This window comes from Peromyscus californicus, unplaced genomic scaffold, assembly GCF_007827085.1.
Source record: "Peromyscus californicus insignis strain IS unplaced genomic scaffold, ASM782708v3 Scaffold_15__1_contigs__length_86483966, whole genome shotgun sequence".
Taxonomy (NCBI): Eukaryota; Metazoa; Chordata; class Mammalia; order Rodentia; family Cricetidae; genus Peromyscus; species Peromyscus californicus.
Genome location: NW_026294447.1, coordinates 19,024,228 through 19,033,717, shown reverse-complemented (window position 1 = coordinate 19,033,717; position 9,490 = coordinate 19,024,228). Strand labels below are relative to the sequence as shown.

Here is a 9,490-nt window from a genome sequence, read left to right as displayed (position 1 = left end):
TGTTGGAATGCTTTACACTTTCTACAGAACAGAAACTAAAATAACTTGTTGCACAATAGTCACAAATACAATCCTGGAATTTTTTTGCCCCTACATGTGAGTATTGTCTAAAACATGTCTTCTTTGTAGCAGCTAGGCCCTGCCAGCCCTGTGCTTGGCTGAGTTCACAAAGCTGCTGTAACCTGTAGCTTCCCTGTTACTTCTCTGGCTCTCCTCTCCTACTAAGCTTTGTTTTCTGGCTGTAAATAGAACCTCCTGCCACGGCCATAGCTGCTGCTGCTGCTGCTGCTGCTGGAACCACCATAGCCACCTTGGTTTCGTGGTTTAGCAAAGTACTGGCCACCACCACCACAAGGGCCAGAACTTCTGCCTCCAAAGTTTCCTCCCTTCATGGGTCCAAAATTTGAAGACTGATTGTTGCAATTGCCAAAATCATTGCAGATTCTACCACCTTCAAAATGGCTTCCATCATTACCAAATCCATTATACCCATCCCCACTGCCACCATATCCACCATCACCATCACAGGTGCCACCAAAGCCACCAGGACCACTTAAGTTTCCCCCTCAACCAAAATTGTCATTGCCACCAAAACCGCCTCTACCACCACCACCAAAGTTTCCGAAACCAGTTCAACCTCTTGGGCTGGACGAAGCACTAGCCATCTCTTACTTTGACGGGGCTTTTCTTACTTCACAGTTGTGGCCATTCACAGTATGGTATTTCTGAATAACAATCTTGTCCACAGAGTCATAGTCATCACAGGTGACAAAAGCAAACCCTCTCTTTTGTCCACTGCCTCTGTCAGTCATGGTTTCAATCACTTCAATTTTTCCATACTGCTCAAAATAATCTCGCAGGTGATGTCTGGTAAGTTTTAGGTCTCCTGAAGGCCTCTCAGTCGATGCAGCACACCTGATCAGACTGGTATCATACAGAACTGGAAAGCCCAGGTTTGAAGGGTAAAGCACTCCTGGGCTATTCCCTTGCCCCAGAAGAATCATGCTGGCTTGTCTGTTTTCTGGGATGCCATTTGTATCCCTTGAGGGCATCATTTTGAGCCTCTCTCTTGGGAGGACGGCTTTGAAGGGGCCGGTTTAAGGAAAGAGATGGAGAGGGGAGTTGAGGTGGATCTTCCACCAGACTCCTTCCAAACATTCCAGACTCTTTGGGTACAGGGATGCGAGGGTGCCAGGGGTTGAGGTGGAGCTCCCACTCAAACAATGTTCATACCGCCAACAAAGATCTTTTTCACAGTTAAGTGGGCACCCGGTCTCTGAGAATCTTCTCTTGGCACAGCTCTCTTAGGTTCCACAACTCTTCCATGCACCTTGTGTGGTCTTGCATTCACAGCGGCATCCACCTCCTCCATGGTGGTGTATGTGACAAACCCAAAGCCCCTGGATCGCTCACTACCACGCAGTCCGTGAGTGTTCCCCATTGCTCTAAACGACTCCTCAGGCTCTCCTCGGTGTTGCGAAGCTCAGCCCTCCAATGAAGAGCTTCCGCAGCTGTTCTGGCTCCTTCGGAGACTCTGACTTACACAGGACCGCAGGGAAGTGAGAGAGCCTTCACCGATTCTTCCTCCGGTGTCAACAGGCAGGAAGACAAGGTAATATTTTAACTAAATACAATACCAACTTCCTGTTCAGAAGTGAAGAGCACCTAAAACTGTATTACAGTAGTCTCCTTTTCTTAAAAATAAAACTATGCTAGAAACATAAGCTGACACAGTCCTGAAGGGTTCATCTCAGTTCTGGTCTCTCAGTCTGTCATCCTATCAAATGTGGACATAAACCACCCAGAGACTGCGCGCAGGAGGGATATGTTCTTTAAGGTTGTATTGGTGACTTTTCTGTCTCTGTGATAAAACACTATGACCAAAAGTAGCTTATGGAATAATGAGTATATTTTGAGCTTATAGGTTGCAGAGGAATAAGAGTCCATGGTGGTAGCAAGGCATGACAGCAAGCAGTAGGCATCATGACAAGAGCAGAGAGCAAAGAGATGACATCTCCACCAACCCGCAGAGAGCAGAAAACAGACTGGAATTGAAGCAAGGTTAGTGACTCTCAAAACCCAGACCCAGGGACATGCTAACTCTAGCAAGACTGTATCTCCTAGAGGTTCCATCACCTCCCTCAAGCAGCACAACCAACTGGGGGCCAATGAGAGATAATTCGCATTCCAACTACCACACTTTGCCTTGGCCACTTAGGCTCATGGCAAATACCACAGTGCAAAATGCATTTCACCCAACTTTAAAAGTCCTCATATTCTTTCTCAGTCTCAACATTCTTTATAAGCCCAGTCTCTTCTGAGACTCAAGGCAATGCCTTATCTGTAGCCTTCTGTAAAATCAAAAAGAAAATTACATATTTTTATTATCTACTACTCTGAAGGGTAGAATGAGGGCATAGTGAATGTGGTGGTTTAAAAGAAAATGGCCCCCAAAGGGAGTGGCGCTATTAGGGGGTATGGCCTTGTGGGAGTAGGTGTGGTCTTGTTGGAAGAAGTGTGTCACTCTGGAGGTGAGCTTTGAGGCCTCATATGTGCTCAAGATACTGTCCATAGTCTCAGAGTCTCAGACCACTTCCTACTGCCTGCAAGATGCAGAAATCTCAGCTACCTCTCCAGCACCACATCTGCCTGCATGTCCCACCACGATGATAATGGACTGAACTTCTGAAACTGTAAGCCACCACCTCAATTAAATGTTTTCCTTTTTTAAGAGTTGCCGGCTGTGGTCAAAGCCCTAACTAAGACAGTGAAGAAATAGTTGGGTTGACAAAGCAAGACCAAAACCCAGCAGGACAAACATCAGGGCCTGGTGCACATCCAATGTCAGGTGCTTTGTTTCAACCTGATGACTCAAGCTCTCCAGCTTTGGTGTCTGCCACAAACATCTCTCTTGTGAGTGTTTTCACTCCCCGTGTATGGTTCTTCTTGACAGACATCCCATGGTTCTGAACTTTCCACTATCATGGGGCCTCCACTGCAGTCTACCCTTGACTTTCACTGCTTCATGCAATGGCCTATCATTGCCTTCTGCTCTCTCAGGGCCTTCAGACAGTGACTCCCTTGACACACACTGACTGGCCTCCATGGCTCTCTGAAACTAAGGAAGAAGATTCCATGTCCCCTTCCTTGCAATTTTTATGCCTCTGGAGTCATTACTATGTAGATGATAACCACCAAGTTTAGGAACAGAAAATTCCTTAGGTCTTTCCCTTTCCTAAGTTGGAAATTGAGCTGGCTGGAGTCTTGTCCTGAAGGCAGCCTTTTTTTTTTTGTTCCAGTGAAAAACAGGAGGCCTTTCCTTAACTATGTTAATCTCCTTAGCAAGTTCAGCCTCTCTTTCAGTGCAGGTTGGCTGTAATAGTAAGCTTCCAAGTGCCATTATTCTCTCCAAAGTGTGTGTATGTGTGTGTGTATATGTGTATATATATATATATATTTCATTTTACCCCCACTTGTTCTTTTTCATTGTAGACTTTCATAAAGGAAATCAGTAATAACCATGCCACAGGACTCAACATTATTCAGGCTTGAAATTTGCTCCATGAAAGAAATTAGGCCATTATGTTTCCATTTGCTGTCAGCAGGTTTGTAGGACATGTGCACAAAACAGCCGGACTCAGCCAAAATATCACATTAATGGCCTCTAGCCTTCTTGCTGTTAAAAATCTTTGCTTCTACTCTCACCAACACAGCTGCCTAGATATGATCTTAACAAGCACAAGACAAATAGACTGCTAACATGGAAAGTGGAAAAACTCAGGAGGCCTTAACCCTAGACCAGTGTTTGGCAACCTGTGGGTTGCGACTCCTTTGGAAGTCAAGCAACCTTTCCACGGGACTGCCAAAGACCAACAGAAAACATAGATATTTACATAATGACTTATATCAGTAGCAAAATTACAGTTATGAAGTAGGAATAAAAAAAATTTCATTGGGTGTCACCACAACATGGAGAACTGTATTAAAGGGTCACATTAGGAAGGCTAAGCACCACTGCCCTAAAAAAAGAACAACAGGCCACTAAAGAATACTGAAGTGGGAAAACAGTATTCCCCAGGGAAAGAGACATCAATTGGTTATCTGATACTAAATGGTCAGTCCTGAAAATATACACATACAAACAACATTATACAGGCAGCACAGGTTGTTCAAATACTTGAGTCAACATGGGGCATTTCTCATTCAAATCACTGCAGTGGTCGGTCCTAGAAATATATTTAATATTCACTCAGGTAATATTTTAAGCATCTTCCCGTGCTCTGGGAATATTAAAGCTATCTAGATATATTTAGGGTCTACGCAGAGATAAAAATTAATATAAGTTTGAAAGAAACACAAGGATGAGAAAGAAGAATAATGTTTTTGGCCTCCGGGATTTGTCAAAGTTGGGGCATAAAATCAGAGTGTTAGTTTTATTTGTTAGCACACATTTCAGTATATGTTTTGTGGCAAATGAAGAACTTTGATGCAATTATACTTCATAGTGGATATACTGGTAAGCTGGTGACCTTGCAGAAGGGAGAGGCACCTTCTGATTGCTGGTTGGGTATAAAGAGAGGGAAAGTTGACTGGTTGTGGGAACAAAAGGGCATCTCATGGAGTATTCCCTAGTTAAGGGCCCAGGACTCTGTTCCTCCATGACCTTGAAATATCCCTGCCTCAGTACTCTGGATCACCAATCCTGCATGACTTCATATGCAATTGTCTCTGGAACATGCATACAGATAGAAAACATTCTTTCTAAAAACCCTCCCTTCTATTCCCCATGGCCTTCAGCTCTGAAGACTCCCATCACTGCTAGCTGCCAGACTTACTGAATGCTCAGCTCCTGAATGCTGAACACATTCTTCCTCTCCTCATCCCTCTAGGATGAACAGTGATTTACCTAGCAATTCCACCTTACCTCAATTGTCTCTGCTATCTGGTAAGTGGCCTACACTCCTCCAATGGACTCTCAACTACTTCCAACCCTTCCATTCTTTGAATACCACATGCCTAGCCATAAGGTAACAGGGTTTAATTATTTTATAGAGATATTTTTCTCAGCATTTTTTTTACATTAAGCTACCCCTGTTTGAACTATTGTGGGTTTTCTGTTACAACGGGACCCATGCTACTCTGAATCTAAAGCATGAGAAGCAGCTAATCATGTGGAGATAGCTATAAAAGCTAACATGTAGGAAGGATCTTGAAGAGGGAAGAACCTTGTTCATAGGAAATGACAGGGACAATATATAAGAAGAAGAAAACAAAATGATTAGATGCTCATACTATACATATGGCTTTTATATTCACTCTGAAGATCTATGCTCAGGTATTCATGCTTACATGCCAAGCATTTTTTTTTTTTTTCGTTTTTCGAGACAGGGTTTCTCTGTGTAGCTTTGCGCCTTTTCCTGGAACTCACTTGGTAGCCCAGGCTGGCCTCGAACTCACAGAGATCCGCCTGGCTCTGCCTCCCGAGTGCTGGGATTAAAGGCGTGCGCCACCACCGCCCGGCCCAAGCATTTTACTCATGGTATTCGTACTTACATGCCAAGCATTTTTACTCATGGAACAATGTTTCCAGCTCTGCATTTTATGAGACATTGAAGATTTTCCTATACAATCAACACCACTAATCAATCTACCAAATGGTACCAGCTGCCTCTTTCATGAGAATACCCATATGCTACCTTCAATAGACTTCATCCTAGCCTTCCCTTTCACTGTATACTGTAGTCAGAAGTTTTCCTGTGTCCCACCCACCCGCAGCTGCTTGGACAAGTAAATACACAGAGACTTATATTACTTGCAAACTGTATGGCCTAATGGCTCAGGCTTCTAGCTAGCTAGCTCCTATAACTTAACCCATTTCTATTAATTTATATGTTGCCACATGGTCGTGGCTTACCGGTACTTTCACATTTTGCTTCTCCTGGTGGCCACCAGCATCTCTTCTCTCTCTTTTCTTCTTCCTGTCTATCTGCTTGAATTTCCTTCCTGCTTCTAAGCTGCCTTGTCATAGGCCAATGCAGCTTTATTTATCAACCAATCAGAGCAATGCATATTCACAGCATACAGAAAGACATCCCACAGCAGTATACTCTCCTAAGTTTTGAATGTTTTTATATGTATCACTTCATTTAATAGTAGACTGTTGAAGTTTGGGGTATGCACAAAGAATATAATCTAATCCAGACTTTTAAATGTGTACCTAAGAAGACTGCAGTCAAAGACAAAATGCTTTTCAAGGTTTCATAGCTAGAAATCATATCACTCAAAGCCAGAGCTTATGCCTCCCACAGAGGAGACTGTCCTTTTGAACATACTGCTTTCTCCTGGAAGGCTTATGCTGAAGTGAAGGCTATATTTATTTCTCAGACTCTATACAGCACCCAACTCACTACTGGTCTTCATTATTTCCATAGGTTCTCTCTTAGTAAAAAAAGCAGGAAAGTCAACCAAACAAGTCCATTTTCTGTCCTTGAATGAGTTATGTGACCACTCACAATGCAATGACAAGTACTGAAAACTGGAGCCTGTGGACAGGGAGACTACTTTGCTTAGAACTCCTGGAAAGAGCATTGTAGCTACTTAATGAGCATAGGAAAGTGCTGGCAATCCTATTAGTATAGAGTCTAGTTTACTGGCCTAGGATACTGCAGTAAAATGACCTCTTTGCTGCTTTAGATGCTGTTGCTCAGTAGACTGCATATTGAGTAAGCAGGGTACAGACTTGAGTCCCTGATGATACTTAAGGGTATCATCTGGTGACAGACAGCAACTTGCTGGTCACATGTAGGCTTCATTACTGTCAACTCATGGGGTGAAAACAAGATACAGTTGATTAGAGTTGTCCTTCTTGGTAATGGCTAATGTTGTTGTGTCAACTTGGCTAGGCTATGGTATTTTATATGTTTGGGCAAATACTAATCTTAATGTTGTCATGGAGTTATTTTCAAGTATAATTGATATTGAAAAATATTAGATTATGTGTAGAGATTACTTTCTACAATTCAACTGAGACTCTGTCAATCTGATAAGATTTTAAGGAAGAAAGAGATTGAGATGCCCAAAAAAGAAAAAATTCTATAGAATTCTAAGTCGAGGGCTTGTCCTGCATATTTCAGATTTTCTATGTACTACAATTGCCTGAGTTGAATGATTAAGACAAATCTTTCCATAGGAAGGTAGGTAGATGTGGAGCTAGCAGAGATATTTATTTAATTCTAATATGTCTATTGAGGCAGAAAAGCGAGCTCTAACTTTTGCCCCTCCCCCATGAGTACGTGTGTTTCTGTGGACAGTTGTGGGAAATTATTGTACAGAAGAACAATTTACCAGTCTATTCTTATTGTTTTAATCAGTAGTGAAAAATACGAAAGTATATTATAAAGAAAGCACTAAAAAAAATGTTTACTATTCACTCATCAAACATATTTGAGCATTATTCTGTGCTGTGTTCTCTTTTAGGCCATAGTCATCACTTCTTAGCTTTTGGTTGAGACCTCGTGTAGGTCTTCAGTATCTCTATCCTCATGTCACAAATATACATGAGAAAAATGCAAACCAGAAAGGTCAAGGTGGGTAGAAAAGAGCTTTCAAAGCAGGAAAAAAAAACAGAACTGTATTTGAACAGACACTCTTTATATTAATTCATATTTACCTTGCCCAAAATGCCTTTAAGTTTTCTCTGTTTGACATGATTTCCTAAGGACTAGGAGCAAAATTTGAATAATATCTAACAGTAAGAAATCCATAGAAACTGAACTCCATTGTGCTCACGAAGAGAGCTTTCTGAAAACAACAGCAGGTCGGTAGCTTGAGTCACCAGGGCTGTAGGGTAAACAGAGGTCCGACTGCACAAATCCTTTAAAGCAGATGAGCAGTGACAGAAATATACACTGCATGTTGGGATTTAAACCTTAAAATAAGTTGTTTTTGAGCATACTAAATGGCCTAATTTATTTTGCTTTCGGAAGTATTTCTTTGAAGATCTAATTTCAGCTCTCACATGACAAATGCTATCTAGCTATTGATCCTTCCAACTTTCAAGTCTCAACATTTGTTCCTCTGCTGTTTCTTTCTGACTGCTAGCTATTAGAGCTGTCATTACACAGTTCTTTTCTGATACCCATATGAAGTGCAGTGCATAAAAGGAGTCATTGTTCCAGGGGCTAGAGTGGATGCTGGTTGATCCAAAGTGTAATCTTGTCTCCTTACCTCAACCTAATTATTAAGCCTATATGATGAGTTCCCTGCACTTTTGTTTTTATCCTTAAGATTGGATTCTTCTATAAAACATAAATGTAGGTAACAATGCTGCTATTGAGAAAAACATAATGACAATATGTATAATAAGTTTGGAGGTAGACTTCAAAATTTTACAGTGAATGTGCTTCATGCATGAGATAGCATTTTGGCAATCTGGTTTGCAAGTCCTGAAAGAAAACTAGTGAGTCAAAGTTATTTAATGCATTCTCTAACATCTATGTATTGCTATAGAATTTCTAGGATCTATCTGAGGGTCCATCTCAAACCTGTTCAGGTACAAACTCTGTGTGCTTTCTACATACTTTATTACTTCTCTTAACTTAGGAATGAAACAGAATAGTCTCCTGTGTCCACTCTAGTTCCCTGCTGTCAAGATAGAAGGAACTTTGTAAAATAGGTGTGTTACCTTATTGTCTCCTATGCCTAGCACTCAAAACATTCCTGAGGTTTTCCTATTGCTAAAATGCTAACGGGAAATCTTTATGCCATGATCCTTGACACCCTGTATTCTCTCCTACTAAAATTACCCTCCAGCTTTACCCATCTTACGCCTACCCACATACTTTCTACTCCAGCCTCACCTTTGTCCTTTTTACTCCCTTTAATTTTTACAGGACTAGGTAAAGAACCCAGGGTCTTGCCTATTTTTTAGGCAAACACTCTACCATTGAGCTACATTTCCCTGGGTTGTTTTCCTGAGGTAGTGCCTTGTTATTTAGTTCAGGCTAACCTTGTACTGGTTGTATAACTGACTCAGACTCCCAATCTGCCTACTTCCACCTCTCAGGTGTTGAGATTACAGGTGTGTGCCATTTCCCTTATCTCTGGCTGGTTGTATTTTATAAGTCGTACCATCACGGGAAATTTGCATGTGCAGTGTTGCTTATTGAAAAATAGCTATTTTTCATCATTTAATCTAATTACTACAATCTCTAAATCCCAGTACAAATATCACTTCATTAGGACACCTGAGTGGTGCATGAGGGGTTATCACGTGTCTTGTTTTTGTTTTTGAGACAGGATCTCACTATGTAGTGCTACCTGTCCTAGAATTTTCTATGTAGACCAGACTAATAACAAATATTGAGATCTACTGACCCCTGCCTCCCAAATGCTGGGATTAAAGGCTTCCATTTTCCACAGTTTTTCACATCCTCATTAAAATTTCTTTTCTGGTGTCTTTTTAATAAAGTAAATCCCAACAAATATAAGG

The 9,490-nt window shown here is 41.5% G+C and overlaps 1 pseudogene; it reads right to left on the bottom strand.

Moving 5' to 3' along the window:
• Positions 1-221: 221 nt before the first annotated feature.
• Positions 222-8,821, bottom strand: LOC128110610 (heterogeneous nuclear ribonucleoprotein A1-like; annotated as a pseudogene).
• Positions 8,822-9,490: the final 669 nt, after the last annotated feature.